Source organism: Dromiciops gliroides, chromosome 3 (assembly GCF_019393635.1).
Source record: "Dromiciops gliroides isolate mDroGli1 chromosome 3, mDroGli1.pri, whole genome shotgun sequence".
NCBI lineage: Eukaryota > Metazoa > Chordata > Mammalia > Microbiotheria > Microbiotheriidae > Dromiciops > Dromiciops gliroides.
The window spans coordinates 20,562,602-20,579,492 of NC_057863.1; positions in this window are offsets into that span (position 1 = coordinate 20,562,602).

The window sequence follows — 16,891 nt, forward strand, 5'->3', positions numbered from 1 at the left end:
GTCTGTGGGTTCTTGGGTCCTCCTTTGGGATGATTAAGATGGAGCGAAAACATATAGATGATGTTTATTAGATATGCATGAGCTGAATTTGATGAGTTTCATTAGCTCACTCTTTTCCCCCACATATGATCAACTTGGACTTATTCAGTCCTGGTTTATGCACCTTGGGGCTTGTCATAGACACTTCTTACTCCCTAGATGACTTTTCCCTGGTACCTAATGAGCTTTTCAGTTCTCTCTCCCTGCTGCCCAGCTGGGTGCTCAGGTAATGTAAATTACTATTACTTGAAGCCAGCATAATTCACACTGTAGTCGAATGTAAGCTCAGTACAGGAAAGAGGTGTTTTGTATTGGTGTTTTTCTCTTTATGTAGATTTGTCCTAGCACCTATCACAGGGATTGCATACATTAAGCACTTAATAAATGTTTGTTGAATTGGAAGAAATCAAAAAGTGAGGGGATTCAAATTTGGCACATCGCAGACCATTTCAGTCTCCACTTGCAGAGCTTCAGTGAGGAGGAGCTCACAAGAACAGTGTCATCACTCTACTAGGTTACTGTCAAATATCTGAAGATTGATATCATGTCACTGAATCACAGAATCTTGGAACAGGAAAGACCTCTGAGGTCATGTCACCCAACCCTTCTCACTACAAGGAACCCACCAAGTAATCTCCAGGTGCTGTCTACAGAACAGCCAGGGAGGGGAACCAGGTGCTGTCTACAGAACAGCCAGGGAGGGGAAAACCACTTCCTCTAAAGGTAATCCATTCCAATTTTGAGTAGTTTAGGTGGTACATCAGATAGAGTAACAGGCCTGAAGTCAGCAAGACTCATTTTCCTGAGTTAAAATCCAGCCTTGGATACTTACTAGCTGTGTGACCCTGGACAAGTCACTTAATCCCATTTGCCTCAGTTTCCTCAACTGTAAAATGAGTTGGAGAAGGAAATGGCAAACCACCACAGTATCTCTGCCAAGAAAACCCCAGATGGGGTCACAAAGAGTAAGACACAACTGAAATGACTGAACAACATCAAAATCCTTAAGAATTTCCCCAAAAAAACATTTAAATAAACAAATAGATAAATAAATAGATCTCCCCCGCCCACTACTGAGCCTTAAATTTGGCTCCAAAATTAAAAACAAAAGAGTTCGAACCTGGCCAGACAATTTTTCCTCCAACAATTAATCAATCAGCAAGCATACATTAAGTGCCTAATGTATGCCAAGACTGTGTTAGATACCACGGAATACAAGTTAGCATTTAAAAAATGAGAATTAAATAGACTTTGAAAGTTTCTGCCCTTTATTTTCAGACAAAAAGTCCTAGACATTTTTTGTCTTCCTCAAAATCATCTGAAGTGTGGGCCAGTTTTCATTTCCATCCCCCATCCTCTGCCTGTTTCCTTCCAAGGAACCTTCCCCAAGAGGTTTGGGCCAGGACTGATTTGCATAGCAGCTGCTCCAGCCTGAGAGCAAAGACACTCTGCCCTGTCCCATTGAATCAAGAGTCAAGATGCCCACTTCCCCTTTTAACGTACACAGATGGGTATCGCTTCCTAAAAGAAACACCACTGTCAAGTGAGTTGGGCTGAGAAAACCTCAAAGCTCCAATCCCATTTCCTCAGCACCAAGGAGTCTGGACAGCTGGCGGGGTGCTGGTCACTAATAACCAAAAGCTGGGGGCTTTAAACCAGTGCTGGCCTCCCAAAGGATTGTGGATTTGGGGGAAGGCAGGAAGCTTGTCAAGTGACTTTGGTATCAGGTAAATGTGGAGGATTTTCCTTCCATGCTAATGAACCAGACCAGGGACATTCATTTTCACAGAGCATCAGAAAATGAAAGTCACACCTTGGTTGGTGCTTGTAATCCCTGGGACTCCAAAGAATCAGAGGCTGTGGTCATTCCCAACTCCAAACCCCTGACATCATTGGAGGTACTCCCCCTCCCACCTTCCAGGGTCTGTCTCTGTCTCTCTCTGTCTCTCTCTGACTCTCTCTCTCTGTCTTTCTCTGTCTCTCTGTCTCTCTCTGTCTCTCTCTGTCTCTCTGTCTCTCTCTGTTTCTCTGCCTCTCTGTCTCTCTCTGTCTGTCTCTCTGTCTCTCTGTGTCTCTCTGTCTCTGTCTCTCTCTGTCTCTTTCTGTCTCTCTCTCTGTCTCTCTCTCTGTCTCTCTCTCTGTCTCTCTCTCTCTCTGTCTCTCTCTCTCTCTCTGTCTCTCTCTCTGACTCTCTCTCTTTCTCTCTCTCTCTCTCTGCCTCCCTCCCACAACTTAGAATTGTAGAGCCTTTTTGTAACTTGGTCCTTAATGGGGAAACCTCGGCCAGCCTTCCTATCAGTGGTAGGAGGGTTGAAGCCCAAAGTCAAGCAATCTCAATTCAGTTTGATTTCTCCCCTCTGAGGCAAGTGTCTCAGCCTCTCTGGGCTTCAACTACCTCATGTGTAAAATGAGGGGCTTAGATTACCTGGTCACTAAAATGTCTTTCCATTGGAAAGCTGGAATCCCTTGCTAAGAACTGAAAATTAATGACATTTCCCAAGTTGTCTGTCTTCTTGCCAAAGGATCCCTTGGACCCAGAGAGAATGATTCCAGCATTGCTTTTGGCCTCCTGGATTAGTTGGTGAGTCTGAGGAAAAAGAGCAGGTGGGATCCCCATTTCACAGACAAACTCACAGACACAGGGATGGCATTCTCTCAGACCTACCATCCCACTGGAGCTGGGCTTAGCTAGAACTCAGGCCTCCCCATACCCCATCTGCTGATGCTTCCACTGCCAACCTTTCTTTAAACAGATTCTTTCCCATTTTCTCTTTTCTCATTAGAGAAGGGAGTGTAGTAGAGTGGGAAAAGCATATCCCATGGAGAGCTGGATTCAAATTGCATCTCCCACACTTACTAGCCAAGGACCTAGGGTAGGATCGGAGAGAAAGAATAATAAAAGAATAGACTTAGAGCTGGAAAGGACCTTGAAGGCCATTCAGTCCAACCCCCTTATTTTGCCAATGAGGAAACCGAGGCAGAGCTGAAGTGACTTGCTACACAGTTAATAAATATTTGAGACCAGATCTGAACCCATATCTTCCTAACTCCAATCCTAAATCCCAATAGCTAGTTTAAAGTTTTCAAAATGCTTTAAATATATCATCTCATTTGATCGTCACCAAAACCCTGTGAGGTGGCTATTAACATTAACCCCATTTTACAGAGGAAGAAACTGAGATGCAAATAAATTAAACGATTCACTCATTGTCTTCCAGCTAGTAGCCATGGGAGGTGGGATTTGAACTCAGATCTTCCAGGCTCCTATAACCACCAAACTAAACTGCCTTGATTTTTCATTTTACTAATGAATAAAACAAGGCCCCCTCCCTCAAGCAGTTTTTGACATGAGTACATAATTTCAAAGTAATTATTTGGTACCAAAGTATAAGAAGGAATAAATATCATTAAGGCAACCTGGGATGGTATAGTTTGGTATGGTCAGAGTCCTGGCTTTGGAATCAGAAGAGACCAGATTTGAACCCTGGTTATTCCACTTACTAGCCACATGTCCTTGGGCAGGTTACTTGGTTTGCTCTAGAGAATGGGGGAGTACAAGTACCACCTAACTCACAGGGTTTTGAGAGGAAGATCAAACGAGATCATGTACAGAAAATGCTTTATAAACTTGCCAGAGTATAAAATGCCATGTAAATATTGACTATTATCTAAATGGATTTCTTATGTCACCTGTGTGACTATTCCCTCCACCAGTGCAGATAGCTTCCTTGCTGTTCCTCTAACAAGATACATCTCCCCGCATGTTCACTGAGCAACCCCACCACCACCACCACCTCCCACCACCATACCTGGAATATTCTCCCTCTTCATTTCAGCCTCTTGGCTTCCCTGGCCCCCTTCAAGGCTCAACTGATATCCCACCTCCTACAAGAAGCCATTCCCAATGCCCCTTAATGTTAATGCCTTCTTTTTGTCAATTATCTCCAACTTACTTGGTCCCAGTCTTGTTGCCTGTGGTTGTCCACATGTCATCTCCCCCATTAGAATGTCAGCTCCTTGAATTTACAGATTTGTCCTTTCTTTGCATCCCCAGCTGTTCAACCCAGTGCTTAGGTGGTGTTTAAGAAATCTTCACTGGATGCCTGATTTTTTTCCCAGTGGGAATTCAGTAATGGGAAAAGTCATTATCCTACTATTATCATTTAATGTTTATAATTGTATTTTCAATATAATTAGGGGGATTTCCCTTCCCTTTCCCACCTACCTATAGCCCAACTACCAATGGGGGCTGTTGAAGGAAAAACTTAGAGGAAGCCAGCCTGTTCCCCTCCCCTGGGATCACCTGCCCTGCTCCCAAGGTCTGCACAACTGACCATCTGCCCTATACCTGATCACTCCCATGTGTGTCAATGAGGGGATGAGCTTCCTGAAAGCAGGGCCAACCTTATTCTTCTATTTGCATTCCCAGCATTTAGCACAGTCCTTGTAAATAGTAAGTGCTTAATAAATGCTATTTCCTTCCAGTAGTAGTGGTAACAGCAAAGCACAACAGATAAAGGATCAGTCCTGAAGCCAGGAAAGACCTAGACTGTAGTCCTGTTTGAGCCACACACTCAGCTGTGTGACCCTAGGCAAGTCACAACCTCTCAGTGTTCTAAGCAAATCAAGTCGGTTAAGTCAATAAAGTAGAGGACATGTAGTAGGTGCTTTATTAAGCATTCACTACATGCTGGGGATACAAAGAGAGGCAAAGCCAGTTCCTGCCTTCAAGGAGTTTACAATCTAAAAGCAATCCTGGAGTAGAAGAGAAGGGAACAATGTTTTTGAATTATTGAAGGAAATGCTAAATTTCTGTTAGAAATCAGTGAAAATAAAGATGTAATTTTTTTCACCATCCAAGTTAATAGACCCATTGAAATCTACCCACAGACCCCTTCATGATGACTCCCGAGTTAAAAACCCCTCCTTTGAGATGACTTGAAAAGGTATCAACCTGCATTGGGAGGAGTTTCCTCATGTGGGAGTCCCCTCTACCAATGACATCATAGGTCCAGTCCCTATACCTCCCCCTAGCTCCCATTTGTAGCCAGTGCTAACATGGCAGACTTCAGAGAAAGGATTGCCTCACATCCATAGTAGTGTGGAGGTGTGATCTCACAGCCACAGCCTCATTCTTATGACAAGACCCACTTAGTTACACTGAAAAGTCTCTCTCATGATGGCCTCCAGTAGAATTCACAGGAGACACACTGCATCACTGGAGCTACAATTCTTTTGTCTATTTTTAGAACAGAGTGCCTCTCTTGATTGCTTAAAAATCAAAGCTGGGAATGATGAAACAAGGTGTAATATACAAATGTAGCAGAATAGTACTGTGCTATAAGAAACAATGAACGTAACGAATACAGGGAAGCATGGGAAGACTTCCATGAACTGATGCAGAGTGAAGTAAGCAGAACCAGGAGAACAACATGAACAACAACTACAACCATGTAAATGGAGGGGGGAATTCACCACAAAACTATCACAAGTAAATGTTGCAAACTTCAAAAGAACAAATGGTCCAAAAGAAAAGATATGCGATGAGACCCTCTAGTCCAACCTCATTCCTTTACAGAGGTGAGAGGTCCAAAGTATGGAACATTGCATATATTTTCAATATTTGAGTAATGTATTCATCATTTTTGCTGGGGTTTCTTTCTACTCTTTTTTCTTTTAAAAAAATATTCTTGGGGCAGCTACGTGGCACAGTGGATAAACAGCAGCCCTGGATTCAGGAGGACCTGAGTTCAAATCCGGCCTCAGATATTTGACACTTACTAGCTGTGTGACCCTAGGCAAGTCACTTAACCTTCATTGCCCGGTAAAAAAATAATAATAAAATAAAGTAAATTCTTTGTTACATGGCATGGCTCCCTGGGAGGGGTGAGAAGGAGGGATACAGGGGGAAATTTGAGCAATATAAAAACAAAATTATCAATAAAAATTTGTTTGTGAAAAAAACAAAGCTGGAGTTTCTTCTCCTTGACTTCAATCTTAAGAATGGGATTTTTTTTCTTAAATGAATGGGAGTCTTCCCCAGTTTCACTGTGAATTTAAAGACAATAAGTGGAACCAGGAGGCTAGATTTCCCATAAAAGCTTGGGGGGAATGGGGTTGGTGATTGGTCACAAACAAGCTAAGAACAATATGAATGTCAAGGCAGCAGCTTCTGCTCTAATTGATCCTGGTTTAGCCCATGACTTGGGCCTTCGGGCAATCCCTAGAAGCCAAGAGGAAATGGGTAGACTCAAAGATGGTCAGTAGCTTCTGTCTGAATTGAAAATGAATGTTAGGCTCTGCTGGGGAAAGGAGTAGAGAACTGTGTTTGTGTTGTGGCTTAGTTTTTGAGCCAATCCAAAGCCCTTTCACTTTTGATTTCTGCATCACTAGCCAGGCCTGTGAAGTTTCCATCTGAACAACCGGGGGAACATTGGAAATACATAGTTGGGTGGAGGGGCAGCCAAGAGGTAAAACCAGAGACAAATTCAGGTGTCATCATTCACGAATAGTAGAGGAGGAAGGGACTTTAGAGATGGTCAGGCAGTCAATAAATATTCATTAAGCCCCTCCTGTGTGCCAAGCACTGAGTTAAGTTTTGAGGATGCAAAAAAAAAAGGTAAAATGCAATCCCTGCTCTCGAGTAGCCCACAGTCTGATGGGATTGACAGCAAGCAAACAAATATGTATAAACAAGCTCATACAGAATAAATAGGAAATAATTAAGAAAGAGAATGGTATTCGGATTAAGAAAGATTGGGACGTGGGGGCAGCTAGGTGGTACAATGGATAGAGCACCAGCCCTAGATTCAGGAGGATCTAAGTTCAAATCCAGCCTCAGACACTTGACACTTACTAGTTGTGCGACCCTGGGCAAGTCACTTAAGCCTTGTTGCCCTGCAACCAAAAAAACAAAAAAAAAAGAATTGGGACAGTCTTCCCTTATAAAGTGGGATTTAATCTGTGATTTGAAGGAAGAAAGGAGGCACTGATGAGGAAGGAGAGCATTCCAGACATGGAGTATGGATGGCCAGTGAAAATTCCCAGAGTACGGAGATGGGAGTGTCTTGTTCAAGAACAGCAGGGAGTAGCTCCAAATACTGCTGGGTCAAAGAGCACATGGTGGGTGGGAGAGAGGTAATAAGACTGAAAGGTCAGGAATGTGGCAAATTATGAAGGGTTTCGAACACCATACTGAGGGTTTCACGTTTGGTCCTAGAGGTAATAGGGAGCCACAGGAGTTTATTGAGCATGAGGAGTGACGTGGTCAGACCCACCTGAGCTTTGGAAAATGACTTAAACAGTTGGTATAGAGGAGACTTGAGGCAGGCAGACCCACCAGCAGGGTGTGAGGTGATGAGAGCCTGCACCAGGGTGATGGCAATGGCAGAGGAAAGAAGGGGGCATTTTGGGGTCTGGGCTGCTTCACTTTCTTTGGGTAAGCAGCCCTTGCAGCTAGGACCAGAGGCCTTTGGGTGTACAGTGGAGTTGCTGCCCTCCTGTCTTGACCTAGTGTAAGTAGGAGAGCAGGTGAGTATGGGGTGCTGGGATCTCAGAGGGACTCAGAGATGAATAAGTGAGGTGGGTAGTGGAGAGGGCCAGAAGGAGGGGGGATGACAGAAATGCAGGTTTGTCCAGGGATGAGACCTCAAAGGAAGCAGAGTGTAATGTCTGCTGAGGATAAGGAGAACCGGAGAATGGGTCTCGGGTAGCTCTAGGACAATGGACAAGAGAAACTGCAGATTAAAAAGCAGCCCAGCAACAACCACCACCACCAACACCCAAAGCTTACCAGAAAATTGGATCCAAGTACTATAAGAACAATGAAAACAATAAATAATTTATAGAGTGCTTTAAGGTTTGCCAAATACTCACTATAAATGTGTTATTTTGTTTGATCTTCACAACCCCAGGGAAGCAGATGCTATTATCATCCCCACTGAAGAGGAAATTCAGAATGAAAAAAGCCAAATGACTTGCCCAGGATAACAAAACTAGTAAGTATCTGAGGCAGGATTTAAATTCAGGCCTTCTTGAATCCAAACACAAATTTGATCAGCATGCAATATTAGGCACCTACTATATGCCAGGTACCGTGCTAAGAGGCTGGGGATACATAGATAGAAATGAAACAGTCCTTGCATTCAAAACATGTTCCTGTAATAGAACATGACCTCAGGTTTTTCAGTAACTCCATGCTTCGGTATTGCTCCCTGAAAACAAAGAGCCACATTCTTCTGATGCTGTTGTATGGTCCAGATTTAAGGAACCATGAGATGTGACCCAAAGGGCAACAGGGAGATGCGGGAGGGGGCAGGGCAAAAGCTGGCCTCCAAAGCACTGTATTGATGAAGCAGACAATGGCTGGTCATAGAGCCGGAACAAAGGATGACGGACAAGTTACGTGCTCCCCTGGGATGCTCACAAAGTCAGCACAACTCATGGAAGGCCTTGACCCTCTTGGTAAATGTATGTGTTCGAAGCCCATCATGTGGACAGTCATGGGTTTATTTGCTTCCTTGAAGGGCATGGCCACCCAGTGGGACAGACTACAAACCCACTAGAGATTTGGGGCATTTGTTCAGCCTTTTTAAAGCAAATGTTCCTCCTTATACCTGATGCTGTGTGTGTGTGTGTGTGTGTGTGTGTGTGTGTATCTCTGTGTGTATCTCTGTGTATGTCTGTCTGTGTGTGTGTCTGTATCCGTGTGTGTGTGTCTGTATCCGTGTGTGTGTCTGTGTGTATGTCTGTGTGTATCTCTGTGTATGTCTGTCTGTGTCTGTGTGTGTGTCTATATCCGTATGTGTGTGTGTGTGTGTGTGTGTGTGTGTGTAGGCCAGGTGTGATGGAGAAAATAAAGCAAATTGAGCTTAAACACATGTCGTGGGTAATTTTTTTTTCCTCAAGAGTGATTGTTTACCATTTACCATCACTGCCTGTGCGGAGGTGACCTTGACTTTCTGTAAACAACAACAGCGGAGGGAAATCTTGGCGGGTTTGGCCGAGGCTGGAAAGCCTTCACACACATCCTGGCAGCAACCTGTGTGCTGCCTGTCATCAGAAGCCTGGGAGTTGTAGTCAGCATGGAGGGCTTCAGCACCAGAGGGCAGCCACCCGGGGTGAATATTTCTGCCACGGCAATCAGTCGTTATTAATGGGCAGCTAGGTGGTGCCATAGTGCACAGAGCACTCTCTGGTATCTACTCACTTCATTCTTCATCAGTCCATACAGGGTGCCATCATGCTTCTCAGAATCCCTCCCATTTGTTGCATCTTCCAGTGTGGCAGTATCCCATGCTGCCCCATTCACATAGAACATTCAGTCTTTTCCTAAATGTTAGCCATTTCCTCTCGTTCCAGCTCTTTGCTATCACAAATGTATTGCTATGAATCTTTGGTTATACCTTTCCCTCCTTTCCAAGCTATCTCATTTTATGGTTGTGGTCTACAGTCAGGGACAGTCCATATCTAGACCAACGCCTTACTGTAAACTCTTAGTCCATTTCTTTTTTCTTTTCTTTTCTTTCTTTTTTTTTTTTTTTGCAGGGCAATGAGGGTTAAGTGATTTGCCCAGGGTCACACAGCTAGTAAGTGTCAAGTGTCTGAGGCTGGATTTGAACTCAGGTCCTCCTGAATCCAAGGCCAATGCTTTATCCACTGCACCACCTAGCTGCCCCCTTCCATTTCTTTTTAAGGGAAAGCTTCCTAACCAAAATTGTGTAAATCCCACAGCACCTGGAGCCATGTCCTTTGCCTTGTAATTGCCACTCGGTGGTGCCCCCAAAACACAGGTCCATTTTTAAGGCATAATCTTCAAGCCACTATTCGTTCCTAAGCTCATGGGGTCCAGAACTTAAATGGCCCTCAAAAGTCCCCTGCCCCCTTCCCTGTAGACAGAGGCTGGAGGGAGTCACTGAAGATGAGCAGCCTCCATCATCATCAGCAGCAGCAGCCGCCCTCATCCCTCCCCTGAGGGGTTTTTATGCCACAGTATTTCCTGTGGCATAAAATATAGAAGACTGTCCTTCAAAGCTTTCTTTCATCTCAATTATCTGAACCCTGGAGCTCAACATTGCCTGTCCTCTTTGCTAGTCCATCACCAGCAGTGACCACCAGCAGCAACATTCAGTGATGTGGACAAGATTGCACAGCAGAGTCATCTGTGAAGCTTCCCCCTCCCTCGCCTCCCTCACCACTCCATCAGTTGCCAAGTCCTGTCAATCCCACTTCTACAATATCTTCCCCATCTGTTCCTCTCTTTCCACTCGCAGCCCTCACCACCGCCCTGACTCAGACAATCCTCACCTCTCAAGGAGACAGTTCTGTAGCAGCCTTCCAGCTGGTTTCCTTCACTCCTGTCTTTCTCGTTTTCCTTTATCTTTTTCTTTCTTTTTTCTTTTTTTGCAGGGCAATGAGGGCTAAGTCACTTGCCCAGGATCACACAGCTAGTAAATGTCAAGTGTCTGAGGCTGGATTTGAACTCAGGTCCTCCTGAATCCAGGACCAGTGCTCTATCCATTTCACCAACTAGCCACCCCCACTGTCTTTCTCTTTTTCAAACCTTCTTTCACACAGTTGCCAAAATGAGCTATGAACATGTTATTCCTCTGCTCAAGAGTCTTCAATGGCTCCCTACAGCTCCTAGAACAAAAGACAAATTCCTTGGCCTGGCATTTAAGGACTTCTGCTATCTAGCACCAACCTACCTTTCAGTCAGAGCTCACTTTACTCCTCTTCACATGCTCAACATTCCAATGAAACTAAACTACCAGCTATTCCCAAATCCCATCCCACCTTCTTGAACATCCATGCATGTACACAATGTACTCCTGGCCATATCACTAACATTCTAGGTTTTTGCTGAGAAAGACCACTCTCACACAGCACAGTCATTGGTATCACCATTTGATAGAAAACTAGGAAGGATGGAACATGGCTCTGCCATAAAACTGCATTTTTAATGCATGCCCAGAGTTCAATTATGGAGGGAGTTATAGAGGCTCATGCATACATATGTATGTGTGTGTTTACATTTGTATAAGGGGGAGGGAGAAGCAGATATAGCTCTCCCACTGACATCAGATAGAGTTCTCCTGCTGTTTTGCCTCAGGGAAGCCACTTTAACTCATCTGCTCATCTGTGAAAGAAGGGCATTGAACTCTTTGATCTTTAAGGTCTCTGGCTGGAGAATTCTAAATCAATAATCATCTAAACAAATTTCTGCCCTCATTGTGACAGGGTTTTGTCTTTCCGATAAGCAAAAATACAAGCAACAGCTCTTCGCTTTCATGAAAGCTCATTGCCCCAGGCCCTTATCTGTCTCCTGAGTGTCTACCAAAACTTTGTTAGGAACTGAGCTACATCCCTAAACAATTTAGTAGGACCACTTATCCTCCTGGCCTGAGAAAAAAGACAACAAAGACTTGAGAGGTGGACAGGTTGAGAAAGAGAACATGGCATATTTGGGGGGGGCAATGAGAATTAAGTGACTTACCCAGGGTCCCACAGCTAGTAAGTGTCAAGTGTCTGAGGCTGGATTTGAACTTAGGTCCTCCTGAATCCAGGGCCAGTGCTTTATCTACTGTGCCATCTAGCTGCCCCCTGGACATGGTATAATTTTCATTATAATGTTTTATCATCAATAAAATCATAATATCATAGAATTAGAACTGAGAGGAACCTTACAGGTGATCAAGTCCAAATTCCTCATTTTACAGATAGAAAAACTGAGGTCCAGAACATGACTCAGCCAAGGTTTAGTGGGTAGTAAATTGCAAAGTCAGTATTTGAACCCAGTACTTTAGTTCTTGGCATGAAGCATTGGAGCTGAACTCTGATTGTTCGAGACTCACCTGGCATCTCAAGTCAACATCAAATGTGTGCACTTTCTAAATAATCGATCAACAAGCATTTATTAAGTACCCACCGTGTTCTAGGCACGATGCTAGGCAATGGAGATAACAGAAAGAATGAAAAAATGCCTAGTGTCAAGGAGTTTATGTTCTAGTGGGAGAAACAACAGGGTGTATAAAAATACATGCAGCCTCGATGTAAAATTAATAAATATGTGTACATATCTGTGCACACAATGCATACACATACATATATAAATATTTATTTTATATTTATGCTGAATCTTTTTACATCTTTGAAGACCCACAAAGGGTGAGTGCTCCACTTTCCCTGTCTTCTCTTTCCATCTCACTGTCTCCAGAAGGGGTGTTTCCATTTCTAGAACCTGACCTCTGTCACTAATTTTAGTTTTCTGTATACTTTGTCTTTTTTTTTTTTTTTTGGTAAGGCAATTGGGGTTAAGTGACTTGCCCAGGGTCACACAGCTAGTAAGTGTTAAGTGTCTGAGGCCAGATTTGAACTCAGGTACTCCTGACTCCAGGGCCGGTGCTCTATCCACTTCGCCACCCAGCTGCCCCTATACTTTGTCTTTTTAGTCTAAAAATTGTACTAAGTCATTTCATTGCTCACCCATGTCGGTGCTTACTGGAATGTAGCAGAGGTGTCATAAAGAAGCACCCAAAAAAGGAGCGACAACCTTGATCCATTGTTAGCTCCCATCCGTTCTCTGGATGGGAGCTCAGAACTGTGAGAAAGAATTATTTAATCTTTTTTTTTTTTTTGTCAATTCCCCAAAGGGAAAAGGAACATCCATTCTGAGGCTTCTGGTAAGCCATGAATGAATGAGTCAGCAGTTTGGCTGAGGACTTGGGACCAGCTGGACTGCTTCTGGAGAGGAGTATATGCCTTTTTCCTCCCCATTGTTTTCCCAGAGATGAATTTGGAAGGAAAACCTCTCCACTCACAGTGCTTGTGGAAAGACATACCTTCAGAAAGGGGTAAAGAGAGTGGTGGGGTGGAGTACCCCAGCCCATACAAAGGACAGCTGGCTAACCCTGCTTATTACCACCATACCACAGCTTCAGTAAACTTGCATAAATTCCCTGGGGGCATGAATTATTTCCTTTTTTTGTCTTTGTATAATCAACATCTAGTACAGTGTCCCACATATAGTAGATGCTCAACAAATACCTGTTTATTGATTGAATGATTGATTGGCTGGCTAATCGGACTTGTAATACTAGAAGAAAATGACCAAATGTGTTTGTCCAAGTGTCTCTCTCGGGCTCTAATTAGCTCATGGATATCAGACCAAACAATGAGAACCCCATAAAGAAAGACCTAGCACTCTGAAAAAAGAAAAAGGATCCTTGGACATTGGTTTGGGGAAAAATCTTTGACCTTTCCTCCCCTCCCCTCCTGCAGAAATTACTAGACGAATTAGCAAAAAAGCTTCAAGCATTTTATAGAATTACATGATCTTAAGCTTTGAAGTAATATTATAATTGATCTAAGTGAAGAGGAAAAGGCAATGGAAAGAACATTTGGTTTGGGGGTGGAGAAACTGGATTCCAATCCCATTTCTGTCTCCTTGCTGTGTGACTTTGGTCAAGTCACTGCTCTGAGAGTCCCAGATTCCTGATCTATAAGGTTTGGCCTCAAAGATGGAACACGTAGGTCTTTGTGAGAAATCAAAGGATTTTCTTTATTTAAGCTAAACACCTAAAGGGAAAAGAATGCTTTGCTTTTCCTCTACATTTTTGTTATCAATTTCATTTAGAAGGGCACATTATATTTTTTTTCTTAAAAATAAATGTTATTGATATATTTTGTTTTTACAGAATTTCTCCTAGTATTCTTCCATCTCCTATCATGTATAACAAATATTGAGGGGGGATTTTAAAAATCAAGGAAAAACCATCAATACAGGGTGCCTCAAAGTCTTCACTGCTTAAAAATGTACTGACATTTGGGACACACTGTACATTGAAAAAAAAGTGAAAATAAAGTCAACATATTACCCCCAGCCTCTGTGAATCTCTCACCTCTACCAAGGAGTCAGGTGGTTTTGTCTTTTCTTGTCTTTTCCTTGGGACCAGGCTTGTTCTTTGTAATTTTGCATCATTCATTTTTATCATTTCATGGTTATTTACATTGCAGGCATGGCAGATATTGTTTTCTTGACTCTGTTTAGGAAGGGCACTTTATTTTGTTGCACAAGGAATCCAAAATTATATTTGTATTTTCTGCAAAAGCACTCAGAATTCCCTTAATGTCCCTTGATCTTTATGGAGTAGAGTGATATCTTATGAAAAAGAGCACAAGATTTGAACTCTGATGATCGAGGCTCAAACCCAGGCTTGATCCTTCTGATTGGGGTGATCTAGGACCACTCTCCAACTTCTCTCGGCCTCAGTTTCCTCCAGTGTAAAATGAAGGGCTTAGATGAGCTCATGACCTTGTGTCTGTAAATGCTTTCTTTAAATGAACTATATTTCAATATAGCTGGTTTCCTTTGTAACTCTACATATTTTATGTTATGAATTTAAAAACATTATCCTAAGAAAGGGTCATTGGCCTCACCATATGACTGCCAAAGGAGTCCAGGACAGGCAAAAAAATCAAGAACCCCAGAATTAAAATCATGAAGTTCCTTCCCACTCTCAATCCAATGATTCCCATCCTGGTTCTAATGAGAACTTTGCCCCAAAGTTGGCAAGTCACTTTTCACTTTCCTTGTTAAATCAACAAACAGTTATTAAACCCCTGCTGTGCAAAGAAAGGCAGAAGACAGTCCCTGCTCTCAAGGAGTTCACAGTCTAATGGGATAGACAACATCCAGCCAACTATGTACAAACAAGTAAGTCAGGGCGATGGCATTAGCATGCAGGGAAATTGAGCCAGGGAAGGCAGGAGGTGGAGATGAGGAGGAAGAGCATTCCAGGCATGGGTGGGGGAGGGGTAGCCAGAGAAAATGGCCAGAGCCAAGAGGTGAGTAAGGCGTAAGAATTCTGGAGAGGTAAGAAGCCATCAGGCGGAGGAGGGCTTTAAAAGCCAAAAAAATACTTTATATTGGATCTCGGAGGTAATAGAGAGGCACTGGAGTTTGCTGAATTGGTTGGGGGGTGGGGCGGGGATAGGGGGAGGTCAGGTGAAATAGCCAGACCTGAACTTGAGGGAGATCAGTGATGACTTTGTATTTGACCTCACTGTATTGATGAATTGGAACTTTCCTGTAGGGAGGAGGTTTGATCTGGAAAACCCTTCTCTTTCTTTAACATTTCAGTGGTCCAGGAAGGAATCAAGGTCTTCCTCCCCTCCCTTATAGACTGTTGTGGAAGAAAATCCTTTAGAACCTTCTTGATGGGGCGATGGGATTCTAGGCTCCCTACTCTGGTTTTCACAATGATCCCCCCTACAGAAAACGCTAGCGCTTAGAAGACCAGCTTTCTCTTAGCACTTCGGCAGATAGAAACAACTAAGCTTAGCACCTAACTTACACGTACAATTAGTTAAAATAGAAAGCTATCAGATGGTCCTCTTCTTCCTGGTGACCGGGACCCCAGGTGAGCTTTCCCCTGGCCCAGGTCTGCCCTAAGGTGCAGCCAATCTTGGGCAGTTAGGTGGCACAGTGGATAGAGTGCCGGGTCTGAAGTCAGGAAGACTCATCTTCCTGAGTTCACATCTGGCTCATGTAACGATTGGAATAACGCCACCTGCTGGATACTTACTGTAGAAGAGTTCTGCCCATGAAGCGAAGGTCTTTGAGGGCAAGACCAGGAGTCAGGAAGTGACGCGGGCTAGTGGGAGGAGGAAGGAAGAGACTGGCGCTCAGTCTCGCTCTCTTTTCCTCTGGACTCTGGTGGAGAAGGGAGCTAGAAATGTGCTCTCCCTTTAATAGATAGAAATCTAGGCCTTTCTCTCTCTTTACCAAATTCTTATTCTCCTTAATAAATGCTTAAAAGTCTAACTCTTGCTAAAGCTTATAATTTATTGGTGACCACTCATTAGATATTTTAGACAGTTTAGCTAGAATTTTAGCCTTAACAGATGGCTGACCACGAAGAGGAAAGCTAACCCTCAGTCTTCTTCTGATCTTCTGGTTGGGTAAGAAATTTCCCCTCCCTCTCCCTTTAACTGCTAAGTACTGGCTGTGTTCTCCTTTGAATTTTTTCGAATGGACCTTTTAAACTCCCTAATTACCCTATTTTTGATTTTAGTCTGTTTAACCAGACAAATGGGAGATAAGATCATGTTAATGCTTTGTTTTTGTGGATTTTCTATTTTTCTTTTTATTTTTGTTAAAAGAGCCAGCAACTTACTCACACAAGGAAATATCTCTCCCTCTCCCAACCATGCTTTTTCAGAGAAACCTGAAGAGATTCCCGCAGCTTTTCCCAGTTCTAACACTAATTGTTGCTTTAATTTTGCATGCCTGGAGGCAATGACCCACCCTCTAGAAGCTTTTAATCCCCTAGCACCTGGAGGCAAAGTGGGGGAAGAGGAATCCAGGCCTGAGTTCAAAATCAAGTCTGATTCAAATTGTGCTGGTCCCTCCCCTCCTCTCCAGACCCCACCCTCTACTCCTCCCATGGCCAAGCCCTTTGCTTCCCCTGCCCGGGAAGTCCAAAGATCTAATGCGCATGCTCAACTTTTTCTACCTGCATTTGCAGCTTCAGGCTCAGCCCTTCCCCAGCCTGGCTGTGCTTCTGAGACAACCTTAAAAAGCCCTTTAAATTCCAGATATGCTCGTTTTGTTCATAATTTTGCTAACCTGCTTTTGTCTTTAATTAGTAATCTTATAAAGCATTTGTATGGTGAAAAGACTGACAGACAATATAGAGGGGTTAAAGAAGAAAAACTTAAGCCGAATAAGAATGACAATCATCAACATAGTTCAAGACTCCGATTCTTTTGCCATGGAAGGGTATATATTTTACAGAAATGTAGAAGTAAGCAGCAAGGTATTGATATGAGTATTGGGGATTTTAGATACCGG